Below are 16950 nucleotides of genomic sequence, written 5' to 3'. Positions count from 1 at the left end.
TAATCCATGCCTCTTCCTCAATTTTCAAACTTATTGTACAAAAAATACCTTCCCCTAAACTTCACAACCTCTTTTCTTGACTTGTAGTTCAATACAACTTCACCTCTATCTAGAAAAAGATTTTCTCTCCAAGATTCTTTCCCTCTAGGAATTTTCACGTTTCTTTGAGAACTTCACAAATTCCTTAGAATCCTCACTTCTTGTTCTTGGCTCTCTAACTTCCTTTGTGAAAATAAAATGAGGATGTCTCTCTTATATAGAGATTCAATCCCTGAAGTTGTTGAACTAGTTGTGAGTCAATTTTAGGCAGTTGCATTTAATTTTCTTCCAAGTTTCTATTCTGAAGAAGATTCTCTTACAAACATCGTCATTTGTCTTTATGTTCCCAAAATTCTCAAAAAATGTTATTCTGAGCATTTATCTTCATTAACAAGTTTTATGAATGGGTTGGAAATTAAATATTTAAGCAATTACATTATTTCCAACATCTTAATTAAATATTAGCGAAAATTCCAATATTTTATTATTTTCCAAAATCATTCGAAAGGTAAAAATCCAATATCAATTTGTTCTTCACCTTGACTTGAACCTTTTCACACACCCAGTTAAATCCATTTTGTCACTTTCACAATTTTTTTAAATCGAATATCTCTCGTTGTGAAATCATTGAGGTGGAATTCGGAAATGCAAATACTTGAATTCCCAAATTTGTTGTTTGTTTGTAAAATAGAACAAGGATTTGCAAATTCTAATGTTAGCCCAAAATGGGCATACCAATCTCCCCTCTCAAAAGATGGAATTGGAAAACCACTTCCAATTCCACCTTTTCCTAAACCAAATTTGATCCACGATTGGAATCAATTGCCCACATTAGCCATGTCTTGGAGCCACATTCTGGCAGAGTAACGGGCAACTTGTCAGGCACGTCTGCCATTATGTTACCAAAGATTCCCTGTAATTGCACAAAAAGTTAGATAATTCATCATGTATTTGGTCACAGGATAAACGGTGTTCCCCGCAATGAGGGCCTTTGATTTGTCCTTCACAACAATCTTCAAAAAAGCAACATTTTATGGGTCGCCTCACTGAGTTGGGGCAGAATCCTTTCAGTTTGTTCACAAATCTCCCCACAAAATGTAATGTCCCCTTTTTTAGTAGGTTCCTGCAGTTGGCTAGGTCAATTCACCATTGAGACCCTCGTGAGCTAGCAGTAGGATTTGGGGGTCTCAATTATGTAGTTATAGGCTTTCCAACAGCCTATGGTGTGTTTTGGCTCCATTTGAGGGACTTACTATTTATAGTAAGTCAAATTGTTCATTCTGATGAGCTTAGTTGAGTTAGAGGAGTTGGGTGATGCTCTCGATTTTTATTTCGGCCTTCCGGTATGGGCTCCAAGAATCTTGGAGGGAGCGTCTATTTATAGTAAGTCACCCAATCAGGTTCATTCTTCTTTCATCACCAGGATCACTTTGGTGTTGTCCGATTTTGATTTTGATGCTTCTTTAGTTGTTTTTGCAAGACGGGTGAATTGTTATTGTTATTCATCTAAATATGCTAAGGTTGCTATTTTTGTTGGTATTGTTTGTTGGTCACCTCAGTATCATAGCTCGTTGGAACCGGGACGAAAAGTTTTAAATCGTGGGAACAAGAAACAGTGCCCTTACGTGTCAGAAATTTAAGTTATGGTGGAAAAGGTCATTTTCGAAGCCAAAAGCAATTAATAAATCAGATTATAATGGCACTTTATTATATCTTAATGTTTTGTGTGGGACGCTTCTTAAGTGAAGTTCATTTGGGAAATTTTGTGCCATTTGGGAAATTTTGTGCCATTTGGAAATTATAAATATGAGCCCATTTGATGAGTAAAGCATCCAATTATTTGATTATCTTATTCTGCTCTTGTTTTCTTTGTGACATTTCTGAGTATGAAGTTTGTGCCCTTGCTGAAGTATAAGGGTTTAGGATCTACAGCTGAAGTATTGTAGATTTAATTCTAAGAATCCACAGCTCTTTCTATATTAACTGCAACTGAGGAGCATTTATACAATTGAATATTATAATTTCTCTGTTGCCGGACCAAGGTTTAGACTGCAGATTGGAGTTTGTTTTGGGCAGCATTTGCAAGGGTAGATTGTGAACACCAGATTGAAAATGGACTAAGCGGCTTTCAGTTTGACTTTGCAATTACATTCTATGGCAAAGACCAAGTTCTTAATTTGTAAAATTTAATTTATATTACATAGTTTGTAAGTAAACAGGCTGGTTTCAAATTCTGATTTACAATCAGCCAACAATTAAATTCCCTTTTCATTATATTGCTACATGGTTTGTTGATGAATGAATTCAGAGGCTGGTGTAAATCATTTCAGAATTGTTTATTGGCGTTTGATATTTATTTATGCAAAACTTATAAGGCCAAAATTAAGTAAATTTGTGATCAGTTTGCTGTACATCTTGATATTGTGTTTGAAAATTTAATACATCATAGATTCAGTGGTAATTGGGCTATTTGTCAAGTGTTTGACAAAATGTCAAACCATCGAAATGTGAAAGAAACTGATGCTTGATTTACCTATAACCAGACAGGGTTATTACAATGGTATCAGAGCGGTATCCTGTCATCCTGTGGGGGAGGAAAATATTATTTATTTCAGACTGTTGTTGTGATTGGAGTGATCAGCACTCTTGTTATTTCCAACTATGGATAGATACATGAGGCCTACTAGTTCCAGGAGTTGGCGGAGTAGTGAGGAAGATAGCAGAAAATTAAATGCCTTGAGAGAGCGTATGGAGAAACTTAAGCTTCATCAACAGAGGTTGGCAGAGAGCTTGTCAAATCTTGAGACGGTTGAGAAAGCCGTGAGATATATGGTTTCCGCCTTTAGAAGGTCGACAGGAAGGAGGCGTGAGTTTTCCCCAACAGGTGTCCATGATGCAGATGGACCTCTATTTAGTACGACACCTGCTAGTCCTATCCACAGTGTTGATGATGGACTTATTTCATAGGGACGTGGTTGTGTCAGTAGCAGAGAATAGCGGCACTGAGCTTCAATAGGTTGAGGCTCCTAGAGTTGTTGTTGCAGTTAGTGTAGAGACAGTTGATGCAGTTGTTACTACTGATACTTCACACTCTTTCGAGGAGGGGATTATTATTGGAGATTTGTATGTGAGTTGTCATAGTGTTGCTCCAGTGCAGGAGGCAGCTGCTTCCTCAAATGGGACAATTCATGTATGGAGTCACCCAGCTTTGATGTTGGTGACTCAAATGACAACGGAGTCAGTAGATGTGGGTTCGTACTCTAACATTATTGATTCACAGGTTGACGTTGAGTCATGTGTGAAGAGTCAGGTGTTAGTAGTCGAGGCTTTATTAGGAGATGTGGATGCAGATAGTATGGAGACATCTGATGATACATTTGATGATACATCTGATGAGTTGCACTGGGTATGATATCCCTTGCCAAGTATCAGTTGATAAATCCGAGGAGGTTTTGGTTGGGTCCCAGGATCCATGTTTACAAGATCCATCCTTTGAGGTGGAAGCTGAGACATGTAGGGATATTGATATTGTAAGGGCTTTCATTTCTTCAAATGAGGAGTTAATTGAGGTACATAGTACTTGTATCTCGAATGCAAATTTGTGCAAGGTCAATAGCACAGATGCAGTGAGTGATCTTGTGGAGGGGAATTTTGATTCGGTTTCCTATCATAGTGCGATTAGTGAGACAGAGAGCTTGCATAGGAGGCAGGGGTTATAGATGCATCATGTGACTTGTCAGCTAAAGGTGAGTGATGGTGACATTTCTTCAACTCTTGAGCATTATGATGCTATTCGTCAGATGCTAGCTACATTTGGTTGAGATGCTCCTATGCTAAATGAGCACGGTGATAGTAGTCCTTCCCTAGCAAAGGTTCATATGCTTCAAGAGGCTATCAGGATCTTGAAGCATAATTACTCTCAGCTAGTTGCTCACAAGGATTACCTTCTGGAGTGGGCTAGCACCTGTTATGAGACATTGTTAGGGAAAGAGGAGGAGGTAGCTGAGCTTACCCAGGAGCTTGAGGTGATTGTGGACTCTCTTCAGTATACACAGTTGGCTCAAGAGTCACAGTCACAGTTGGATGAGGTTATCGTGGAGTTGGAGCAGGTACAGTCGACACCAGCCCCAAACCCTATTCAGTTACATATTGTGGTTGGTGGTGAGTTTGCTTCCACGGTTGGGAATGAGGGATGTGATGATGTGGCCAACACATCTCTCCAATGTATGGGTGTAGTAGGTACAGAGGAGGTGAGAGCATCAGGGGAGACAAGCTCTCATGGTGATTTGCTTCCTTCTACCGGAAGCTGATCTATATCTTCATTTCATACAGCTAGTAACATTGGACAGATGGTAGTGCCACATCAGTGGGATCAGCTATGGGTCGGAGGGGAGCAGGTTGATGCTTCCACATATAATTTCTACTGCACATAGTCTTTCATGGAGTATCTTTTGGAGAGTTCGGATGTGCAGGAGGATTCATACAAAGTGTTTGAGGGTACTCTCATCCGAGGCTCTTGTATCATTCAAAGGTTGGTGGGAAAGACTGTAGAGACTATCTACTATGCTTTCCCACAGGGATTTCGAGGTTGGGTTTGCTGAGAGGATTGCCCAAGATCCTACCCGACTAGTAGTTCAGAGTCAGAGATTGGAGCCATCTTCTGATTCCCAGACTGATACTGATGAGCCCTTGACAAAGATTGGGAGTTTTTATCGACATTACACTATGAGGAGTGCTCATCACTTTAATTTTGACCCACAAGTAGAGGATTTGGTTTCATGTCAATGTGGGTTGGCTCCAGTCTCATACCATCCATTATGGGATGGGTTGTTAGCACCATCTTTTGCAGATGGGATTGATAGTTGCAAATTAGACCCCTTGCAGTATCTCCACACCCAGGACAGTTTGGTAGAGTTTGGAGCTAGTGGTAGTGTTTCAGGTACCTATGGTTGTTACCATCGCCACAATATAGTTGGGTGTGAGTATCAGTTTGATGAGGACTCAAGTGTGGACAGGGTTGGTATTTCAACTGGGTTGAATTTCGATGACTTGTTGCCTACATCAGCGCCTCAGGTCAGTTTTCAGATGATTTCGATGTTGATGTATGTTATTTGGGTGTTGGTGCTACAGGAGTTGCTTGTACACATTAGGGACAATACGCAATTCTACCTTTGGGATCCAGGTAGATTGTGATGTCCATTTTGCTCTAGGATTGCTTGGGGACAAGCAATCTTAGGGAGGGAGGACTGTAATGTCCCTTTTTTTAGCAGGTTCCTGTAGTTGGCTAGGTCAGTTCACCTTTGCGACCCTCGTGAGCTAGCAATAGGATTTGAGTGTCTGAGTGTCTCAGTTATGTGGTTATAGGCTTTCCAACAGCCTATGGCGTGTTTTGGCTCCATTTGAGGGACTTATTATTTATAATAAGTCAAACTATTCATTCCAATGAGCTCAGTTGAGTTAGAGGAGTTGAGTGATGCTCTCGATTTTTATTTTGGGCTTCCGGTTTGGACTCCAAGAATCTTAGAGGGAGCATCTATTTACAGTCACCCCATCAGGATCACTTTAAAGTTATCAGATTTCGATTCTAATGCTTCTTTAGTTGTTTTTGCAAGATGGGTGAATTATTATTATTCATCTAAATACACTAAGGTTGTTATTTTTGTTGGTGTTCTTTGTTGGTCACCTCAGTATCATAGCTCATTGGAACCGGGACGAAAAGTTTTAAATAATGGGAACAAGAAACAATGGCCTTACATGTCAGAATTTTCAGTTATGGTGGAAACCATCAAAATGTGAAAGAAACAGATGCATGATTTAGTTATAACCAGACAGGGTTATTACACAAAATGTGGCCTCGATGACCAACATGAGATCAGAGAGTTTCGTAGAGATCGAGCACCCACAATTTCGGCTCCCAGCTAGTACCTGCCACGAAAGTCTACTAAGGCAAGAAGCATATGTATGGATTCTTGTGAAATTGCAATGAAATAATTGTTGCTCGTGTTTCCCTCAGACACCTCATTGCACAATATCTTTCCCCCAACAAACAAAACCCAAATGATAATTTTTGTTGCATATATCTATTTCCTGATCTTTTCCACCAGAAACTCTAATTCACCATTGATGGACTTCTCAAATTCACTATCTTATTCCAATTCCAATTCTAGAAACCAAACAGAGAAAATCTATCTTCCCACTCATCTTCTAGGTGAACCATACGGGCCCATGTCAGATTCCAAAAACTATTTTTCGGATTTGCAAATTTTAGAATTAAGCTAATCCCAGTATGGCAGGATCCAGTATTTTGCAATTCTTGCAACCAAACAAGCCCTTAATTTATTTTTGACTGGCACGGAATTTTATAAGATGTAACCGAAGTCTAACATTTCCAATGTTTTTAGTGTAGGAAGTTTGCACCTTCAAACAACTTATATCTACCTTGTTCCATTTTCCCCATGGGCATGGAATTTAATGTTTCTTGGAATTAAGACTTTCAATTTTCCATTCATTCATCTTCAACTTTATCTCCTTGCCACATTATCTCAAGTGCACATCTAGGAATTCCATCATCAATGGCCCGCACGCTCCTCTAACGCATATTAACCTTAGTGACAGATTTCAAATTTCATTAAAAAAATAGACATGCATATATTAGCACTAGTGAGCGCATATTTGCTAGTGTGAGGGACTTTATTTTTCAAAATGTTTCTATGTTCATGTATAACTTGCACTATGAGTGTATATCTGCAAGTGTGAGGGTTTATAAAACTTTAGAAAATCTCTTCTACACATGTAATATGGCTCAAGGTGCATTTGAAGCTTGCCAATAGATTCCCTCTCTCTGCCACAATTCCTTATTCGCACTGTAAGCATGTTTTGGCCTCAATAGTAGATTTTCTTTCTTTAAACATTTCCTTGACTTTATTGAAATGGTGTCAAGCAACTATGAGGGTGTATGGAGGATTTTGAACCTTACAATCTCTTCACAGGTACATGAATTTGCACTCAAAGTGCATATTGACCAGCATCTTTGTATTGCCCTTTCAAACCATTCCCTTATGAACTTTGCGCTCTAGGCACATTTAGACCCCCTTTGATGGATTTTCGAATTCAAAGCACTCTCCTTGCATATGTAGAATTTGCATTGATCGACACATATAGATATGAGTGATAAGTTTCAGAATTTTCAAACAAGTTCCTGTCATCTAGGCAATTAGCATTTGGATGAGCTTGTCAAGTGTTGCCCATTATCCACACATTAAAATAGTGACATCCATTGGATTTCAAACTATTGAATGACCAGTCAAGGATGTTTTAATCCATAACCAAACTATTTTTTAATATAGAAGTCTTCCATCGTCTGTGTTCATATTTTAAATTAGAAATATTACTTTGAAAACATTTATTATGAGACCCCTTTTTTCTTGAAAATCCTCCTTACTTTTGTTTAGTCTCACAAAGATCAATTACAATTTCAAGATCACTATCACTTGAAGGCTCTGATTTTTCTAATATTTCATCATGTTCCTTCAATGTAATATAGTTAATATTTTGAATAACAACCATGCCAAAGAGCTTATTACCCGACCAGTTAGAGACTCTGTGATTTGAGGTCTTAAAGGCCAATCTTCACATTCTTTCCCCAATTCAGAACGTCTAGCTTGGTCTGCAAGGCCTTGAGATTGTGGGCCAGATCTCAGACTTCATGTGCTTCCCACTTCATTAGCCATACCAGAAAATAAAGGATTGAATTATGGCCTATATGAATTTCCATAATAACTTTGATAATATTGAAAACCAATTTGAATTCCTTGAGTTGGAATCCCATGAAAATCCGACAGTGGAGGTCTTGACCTATTGATGTGTGTATTGTAATATGGGTAGAGAAACTTAGTTGCCGATTCGTGAAACAAATCTGATTAGTGTACATGGATCGGACCAGTGGATTCGGGATTTTTTCTTTTTTCTGATAATGATCCATGGAGGATTCGTGTGTGTGTATATATATATATATACACTAAAAACTAAGAGAAATCATTTCATAGTATGAATCTATGATTCTAGTATGTATCTATGAATCTAGTATAGTTGATAATTGATCTATTTTCATGATTATAAAGAAAATCAGAACATTCACATTCATGATTTTATGTTTTTGTGCCTTGTATTGCCACAAATTCATGCTAGGTCCTCAGGATTCATGCTTGGATCCTGGAGGATCCAAGCACGATCCTTGATTCTACCTGTGGATCCATTAGGATCCTTGGGCCGCAGATCCTAACAGATCCACAGGCAGGATCGCGGACCCTGCCCGAATCCTCACGGATCCATGTGCAAATCCAAATCTGGGGACTAATATGCGAATCTAGTAACTAAGTAGAGAATTTTGTTTTTTTCAAATTCTCCTTGGCAACCTAAACCAACACCAGTGAGGGCACATGAAGAGAAAATTTTGAGCTTTACCGCAATCCACATGGGGGTAGACCGTCATCTTGAAGCATTGACGCTCTTGGAGGTAATTTTCTATTTATTTTGAAATCTTTCCAATGCCTTGTGATTTCTTTTCAATGCTAGAATTTAGGGCAAATAACATTCTCTTCTTTAAGGGTTTGTTTGGAGTGTGGATTTGAGTAGGAATTAGAATTTGGAATTCTCAGAAATTCCTAATCCACTGTTTGGGTCTGCAAATGGGAATTGGAATTCAGGAAAATGTCGATTCGGTATCCCCATTTGACCCCAAAACGAGAATTCCATCTCCCCTCAAAATACTTGCTATTTGGAATCCACGTTTTAAATCCCATTTTTTGAAAATGAGGACCAAATAAAGTGAAATTTAATTGGGTTTGACATCTGGATGCCCATTTTTGCCCAGCTACAGACATACCAGCCACCTCTCTCAATTCAATCCATCTAATTTGTCAATTTGGTTACTGCAATTTTGCTTCTAATTTGTCAATTTGGTGACTGCGATTTTGCTTCCAAATTGTCAGTTACCAAATGGTAGATGAGTTACGACAGTGACTCCATGGAAGGTTTTCAGCAGGTCCCGAGGAATGATTTAAGAAATTAATTTCTGTAAACATGAGAGGGTTACGAGAGTGCAGGTTGAATTGAAATGTAATCCCATGGCATCTACTTCTACAACAACTTCTCAAAGAATGGTGCCCTCTTCATCCGTCCCCTCTCCATCAACATCGTTTTCATGCTGTCTTGATTAGTTTTCATCCAGTTATGTGGCCTCTAATTTAGATATAACCACCAGTTGTATTGACTTGCAGAATGAGGCTTTTCAAGGAAGAGCAACACCTGCATCTACATCGGGTACCTCTAGTTGTAACCGAGAGAGTGAGTCTTTTCAAGAAATTCATATGAATACAATTTTTTAAAATTGGGGAAAACAATTCTGCTATTGTTGCACCTGCTCATATGTTTGGATTAAATAGAATAACTACTACCGCACGAATCTAATTTCTTTCATTTCATATCTATGTTTGTTAACTTTTTCTTGAATTGTTATTTTGCAATGATCGTCAGCATTTTCGGCATGTGTGGAGTCGGAATCACCATGAACAAATCGGAGATACAAACCGCCTCTCTCACTGTAACTTTTATATTCATTTTTTGAACCATATATCTGTATTTTGAACTAAACAAGGTTTGGAATAACAAATTTTGAATATCAAATATTTTTGGGTTTGAACTGAACAGTCCCACAATAAATTCCGGATACCATAATCTGGATTTCAAGTTCTAGAATCCCAAATCAAGGATTTCAAATTCAAATTCCTAAATCATATTCCAGCAACCAAACAGGCCCTAAGCACATATGGCATATTTGATCTCTTTTTAAAATTTCATACTTATGGTGCTACACATTCACGAAGATCACTAACAAGAAGGCATAGGAGATTGATAACAAAGCAACCAAGAAAACAAAGCCCAAAACGCCAAGCAAACCAAAAAGAAAGTGGGGTCCCATTTTTTATCAGGCAATATTTGGAAAGGTCACAACAACACCTACATCCTCTTGTGATAAAAAAAAAATTGCAAGTTTTATATATAAGTTCTTCTTAAGTTCTTTTTATATCTCAATTTTTATAGTTTAAATTATTAATTTTGTTCCTAACTCTCTTGTCTTTTTAAGTTGCTAGTTCGTCTGCATCTATGCAAAATTGTAGAACATACTCCATACACTCAATAAAGTGCAATAACTAATTCAAAAGCCAAAGGACATGGTGTACATGCATTCAAATTTGTGGCTCCTTGCACACAAATGTCTATAAAGAAGAGGACACAAGTGAGATATTGAGTCAGGGCATATTGACTTGGATGCTTCCACTTCCCACTTGGTTGTACTTGATGTTGACAATGACAAACCTAGTGAGCATGAGAGTACTACCGCAAATGGCACATTTTGTGGTTCTTCCAATTTACCAGCAGCCACATCATCTAATATGGATAGTGATGGCATTATTTTTTAAGACCAGTGTGATTATTCATCAGTGATGGCTGATTGTTATTACTATTTTTTAATTTAATATATAAAATGGCATTTGAATTTGACTAATATTTGAATAGATGTTGTGTACTTGTTTATTATATAGTATAAGATGGTGTATGGTGCGTTTTGAGCATAATTACAACTGTAAATAGGTATATATCTTTTTCTTTTTTATGTGCTTGTGTATGCACAAAATCAAAATGAACCCAACCCCAAAACAGTTTTGCCAAAACAACAAACCGAATCCTTGAACCTGAACCTGAACCAATACCAGGCCAAGAAACTTCAGTGTATCCCATTTCATGTTGCTTAGTCTCCTTATTCCAAGGAGGCTTTCATTGAGGCATGCATTGTAAATATATTTCATGTGCCTCCTAGTGAAACAAAATTAGTGAACAAAACCCTGGAAAGAATCTATTCCACGCCAATTTTATTGAAGCAGAAAATGAAGATCGTTGATTATTTCTTTTTAGACGTCACATAATCCTCACTCAACAACCTAATCCTCAATGAAATAATCTACAATTAATATATTGTAACTGAGGAACGCATGCACAGTAATTTATTTAATGCATTCCACAATTTATCTACTTTGTTAAGTGTACATTGAGCATTCTGGTTTGTGGCTTTGTGTGTGTGTGTTTAGGAGTTTGAAGAATCTATGAATCTATTACAGACTATGAACCCTACAAAACCACAGAGTAGAGCATGTGTGGTGTATGCTGCCATGTAAGCCAAGTAGGATCCAGTACATGCCTTGCAAATGGATATATGAAGAAACTGATCAGAAGCTAGTAATTGATAGCAACAAACAACATAGTTCAGAAAGTGCAAATTGCCAGAAGCATTCTAGAAGCTGTCAGAGCACTAGCAGACATACAGAAGAGCTGAAGCATAATGGGATCATGGAGCTTCAAGTAGAGACAAGAAGTGTGGAAGAGAGCCTCCACAACTGCATTAGCATAGAAGTGAAGGAGATATATACGTAAAGATTGTTGAAATCATTGTTAAAGTCTTGGGGAAGTTGCGCAGACCCCAGAGAGCTTTAGCAAATAGGTTGAAACCATTGAATATTACAGATTGGATAGCATAACAAGTTGGGATCTATAAATTTTGTAGTGGCCCATGACATGTAATTCTTCTGCATATAATAGGCACTATCTGTCCACAATTTTGTTGTTCTTCCCTATTTAGTATTTTCATTGTGCAACTCTCAGAAACAGTTCACTGGCTGTTCATTTGATCTGCTTGGGTATTAAATTCATCTTCTTCTTTTTTCACTTATTTTTAATTACTTATATTTTAATATTAAAATATTAATTCTGGTATATATTCTTTTGATACTCATCCCCTACTATTACTAAAACCAAAGAAATTTCCAATGTCTGCAAAACATATTCCCCTCCCAAAAACTTGGAGAAAACACTAAGAATAAACAATTCAAATCAGAGATCGCAGTCCTGGGGATTTCTGGTATTTTGATTCGAGGCTAACATCAATGGTTCAAGGTTTCTTCTGAGTTCTGTGCTTTAAAAAGAGAACTAGAAACATAGAACTGTTAGGAGAAGCATGAAATATGCAGTGTTTCACAAGAACATGTACCCCTCTGAAATTGTCACTTCCAAAGATAGGGATGTCTCTGAGATGGCAAAGAACCAGGGAACACTGCTCCATCATGCCACAACCACCACCAGAAAGAAACATCCCCAAGATGTCTTTCGAAGAATAATGTCATTTTCAGGGTGTCACCCATAATTGGGAAATTGAGGGGACATTAGGATGTCCCTAGGACCCTCATGAAACTCAACCACTTCCCTTGAACACTGCATAAACCTGCAGCTCTTTGACAAATCTAGCATTTTACAAAAACGAATTTTAGAAAATAAGAATCCTTTGAAAATTGGGCCTCTAGACCCTGACCTTAAGAGTCTAATATTACACCTGAAACACTCAAAAGAAAGCTATTAAATTGTGTAGCCCTCGTCATTTAGACCAGTTAGCCCTTAACTTCACTGCTATTTCTCTAAAGAATGACAAATTGATTAGAAATATTAAGGACTGGATGTTGAAGAAACCATAGTGATAAAATTATGAAAGTATCCTGCCCCATGAAAGCCCATCTACTATACTCAAACCCCCATGAGGGGCGCTGCCCCTCAATCCGGTTGGGGGCTCTACTCCCAAGCCCCCACCAGTTCCTGTCCCTAAGTCAGGGTCCTTTGTCCCCTTCCCCCCTAAAATCAATTCTCCAATTCTGGTACTCTTTTGAACTATGTAGATATATTAGTTTTAGTCACCAAAAATTAAACATGCCCTTCCACAATAATACCCTCCAGTTGTGAAATATTGAATCTACCAAAACAAACATCCAGTTCTCAATATCAATACTTGAAAACTTTGAGGTGACAAAACCATTGGTTGAATAGTTATGCAGGGTATTTATTAGAATTTAAGTTTGTAGAATTCTAATTATTCCCCCCGGTTATTTATACTGTTCTTTAGTTTATAGTTTTTGGGGGTTGGTTTGAGCATAGGAAAATTATGATTAATTTGATTCATGTTACAACATGAAATTATTCTATGTTGTTGCAAAGAGACGCATTTCTAATTATTTAAATTTGGAATCTTTCCCTTTTGTCATGTTTTTAAGAAATACGTTTATAATTAAATAATAAAAACCAAATATCAAAATCCCATCAATCACATGCATAAGATATAACATGAGCCAATGTGCCATAACCTTCCATATACTTAAAACAGAAATAAAAATATCCTTAAGGTCAAATTTTGGCTATAGGAGTTAACATAGTCGCATTTACAGGCTACTTGCTTATCCAGACTAGTGGGAAGGCAGGATTCCAAGACAGGAGCAAGTCCTTCCAATTTTGCAGAAACAGTTTATAAACCTATGGTGGAATCAGCAATGGATCCCATGCATGCACCTGACAGAAGTATTGAACAGCACCGAGGTAAATTTATTGCTGAAGATTCTCTCAAAAAGAGGTAGTTAATGTAATGTCACATTTTTTTGGAGTTAATTATAAAGTTATCAATTAAAAAAATATATATTACAAGGTAACTTTATATATTAAATAAAAAAATCTTCTACAGGTCGCTGGAAGAAGCGGAGAAAAAAATTAAAAAAGAGGCCGACCTATCGAGGAAAAAAGAATAAATAGGCATTGAGGGCTCATTGCCTATCATCGAGATTTATTATTGATTTTTTGCTTATGTGCGTTGTGGAGCCTAGGGTTTCTGCAAGTAGTCACAATTGGCCATTGAAAACGAAAACTCTCAATTGGTACGCAATTTTGAGGGTGTGAGGGATCACCTAAATTATTGCTGTTGTGGGAAGGATATTTCAGTCCTTTCACTTGTGCTTAATTGCTGATTTGGAGTTTCAAGTGGAGCTGCACTTTCACCATATCATCTTCAGCAGTCAGTCTCCAGTATCTGATCAATCCAGGTTCTCATTTCAGTTTGTAGTTGTAATAAGTTCTCAATTGTATACAGCCAGTTAGGGTTGTCTGTAATGTGCCAGGTCATAATGTTTCAGTGCTGAAAATTGACATATCATTTGTAAAAATATTTGGTTTTCATTGAATGAATACATTGGCACTATTATTTCCTTATTTCAGCAATATACTTTAGCCGTGTATTAAATTTAGGGTTTTGTTTAGTGGCCTATTGGTACAGGTCATTACAGTTAAACTTAGTAAAACTCTGACTGCTAATATGAAGGACAACAAGCATTCCAAGTTCATAAGAGGTGAAAGGGTGACCAGCCTTCAAGCTCTTATCAAATATGCCACCCAAAGATGGAATGATCGGGCAACCTTCCATGCTCATGGGCAAGGAGGTGGAATGGACAACCAATCTTCCATGCTCTTGGGATTAATCAAGGAGGAGACCAGCCTTGAGGTTGCCATTTCCAATGAATTCACAATGTGATTGGCTATGAGGAATATGTCATGATCTAAATACTAATGATGTCATGGTGTATTGATTCAAATGCTAATGGTGTTATGATTTGTTGATCTAAATATTATGACACTTTTATTTATGGATTTGAATGTTACCATGATTTCATGTAACTTTATATTACTAATATCATTTTTTAGTGATTAATTTTGTTTGCAGGACTAAAATTAGGGAATATCCCATGCAAGGGACATTACAGCGCTAGCTCAAAACTTAGAACATTGCTTTTTTGTTTTTTCTACCCTTCTATTTCAGACTACCAAATCCAAGTTTAAACTTCATTTTTACTATTTTTTAATCTGCTTCTTCTATAAAAGAAAGGCAGGGATCTGAGTGATATTAATTTGAGCTTTTCCACTGTATTCCTTTTCATATTCAATGAGAAGATGGTTGCAGGTTTATGAATTCAATAATGTATTCACTAGTTTTTTCTTCAATGTGATGCGTCTGTAGATCCTAGTACTAAGAATCAGCAGTTATGACATGAGTTATTAAGTTTCCTAGTGTTTAGGGTTTAATTTTCTATGTGCAGAGTCTGCAAACCGTAATCTAAAAATTTAACATTGAACAATACAATTTCTAGATTTATATTACTCAATATACGAGATCTAAAAAGTTTATTTGACCAACTCAAAGATAAGATATGTTGGTAAATAAAGCTGCGAATTCAAATAATGTGACATCTGTTTTTCGTGTGATGTATTGTAGATCCTAGTACTTAGAATCAGCAGTTAAGACACGAGCTATCTATTTTAAGTTTCCTAGTGTTTAGGGTTAATTTTCTACGTGCAGAATCTGCTAAACATAATCTGAAATTTTAACACTGAACAATACAATTTCCAAATTTATATTGCTGTGTATACGAGATCTGAAAACTTTATTTGTCCAAATCAATGATAAGATATGATGTACAATACAGCTGCAAATTCAAATAATGTGAGATCTGTTAATATACTTATGGAGCTTTGGGGCATTAAAGAAAGTTGATGGCTTTTTACAGTCTGTTAGTCTCTCTATCATTAGAACGTTCTATCTGTTTACATCATATTTTCAATCACGTTTTCAAATATCTGGACAACAATGTATATTTCTATTTTGTTAAACCAGTACTGTATACGACCCTGTTTTTCTATCCTCGAGGATTTTCATTCGGACATTTGCAATAAATCTATTTCCTATAAAAAAATCGTTTTATCGCATCCACTACAATTCTCCAAACCATGATGGTATTCACTGATCAGCCGAGATCTATGAGACGCAAAGATCACACACAAGAACCAGAGAATTATCTCAGCGCTGATATTTGAATTAAAGAAAAGACAGAACGTGGTCTATAATTCTCCAAATGTGCCTAGGTTTTGGAACAGAAAAAATGGAGAACATGGAACAATATTATGTACATAGAATGCTCAGGTTCAAACCAAAGAATTTGGTCTATAATTATCCACTAGGTGGATAGGGTTCAAAACAATAAGCTTGCAATCAGGTTCAAATCGAATAGCTCAAGATGGTCAAGAATAATTGAAATATAAATTTATTACGGAAAAAATTTATTCCTTTCCTCTTGATATAAACTGCAAGAACAAATATGCGAATCAAACTGCAATGCCTTGAACCAAAAAAATTTGCAAACAGAACACATTTCCAAAGAAAAAAGAAAAAATATGTCACGCTTACCAAACTTCCACAAACGTTTCCCACGGCAAGGTTTGTTTGTAGACTCGATTCAAACAATGTGATGATCGGCCCAAATCAAAAGCTCGAAACTGCTCTTGCAGGAAAACATTGATATTTAATGTCTGAATGCATTGGGAGTGACGTTGGAGTTATATAAGCGAATTGACTATGGCTGAATATTAGAATTTATTAATTCTTTGAAATTTACAAAACAGTGAATATATAATTTTAATTAAATATTAAATAATAAGTTAATATTTATCTTGTTGGCTGGGTAGCTTCCTTATATAAGCATGTCATTTCTTCCTTTTTGTTGGGTTTCTACATTCATAAATTAAATTTAAGTGGTTAAACAAGGTTAATATATTTTTATTTTCTTCCTTTCTGTCTCTACGTTCATAAATTAAATTTAAGTGATTGAACAAGGTTAATGTATTTTTGCTTTTCATTTTTTATCGACCTTTTATATGAGAGACTTACAAGTTATCATTGTGTTGTAGACAAATTTGTTCAATATTTGAGAGTGTCCAATTTTTTAGTTATAAGAGGGGATGAAAGTGAACATCTTTGAGAATAATAGATTCCATTTAATTTTTAAAGTTGCTCTTTGGAAATTGTGGATGAGAAGAAATATCTGAGATTTGATTTTCAATGTGACATGTAGATCAAAAAAATTAAGGGGGTGGGGATGGAAAACCCCATACCTTCTCCAAATAGGTGTGGAGAGGCTAAGATGTGATATTAGAAGACTA

The 16950-nt window shown here is 36.7% G+C and overlaps 1 protein-coding gene across 12 annotated transcripts in view; it reads right to left on the bottom strand.

Annotated features, from left to right (window-relative positions):
* The window catches only part of LOC149531540 (uncharacterized), a 62535-nt gene extending 46184 nt beyond the window's left edge, over positions 1-16351 (bottom strand). For all 12 annotated transcript variants that reach the window (XR_016358963.1, XR_016358965.1, XR_016358966.1 and 9 more), the window contains exon 1: positions 16199-16351. The gene's annotated coding sequence lies outside the window, so the exon portion shown is untranslated. The remainder of the gene's footprint in view (positions 1-16198) is intronic.
* Between the last annotated feature and the right edge of the window lie 599 nt (positions 16352-16950).

This window comes from Cupressus sempervirens, chromosome 11 (assembly GCF_028749045.1).
Source record: "Cupressus sempervirens isolate cs-2001-9-10 chromosome 11, ASM2874904v1, whole genome shotgun sequence".
NCBI lineage: Eukaryota > Viridiplantae > Streptophyta > Pinopsida > Cupressales > Cupressaceae > Cupressus > Cupressus sempervirens.
The sequence above is the reverse complement of the archived record's forward strand: the minus strand, read 5'-3'. Positions and strand labels throughout refer to the sequence as shown.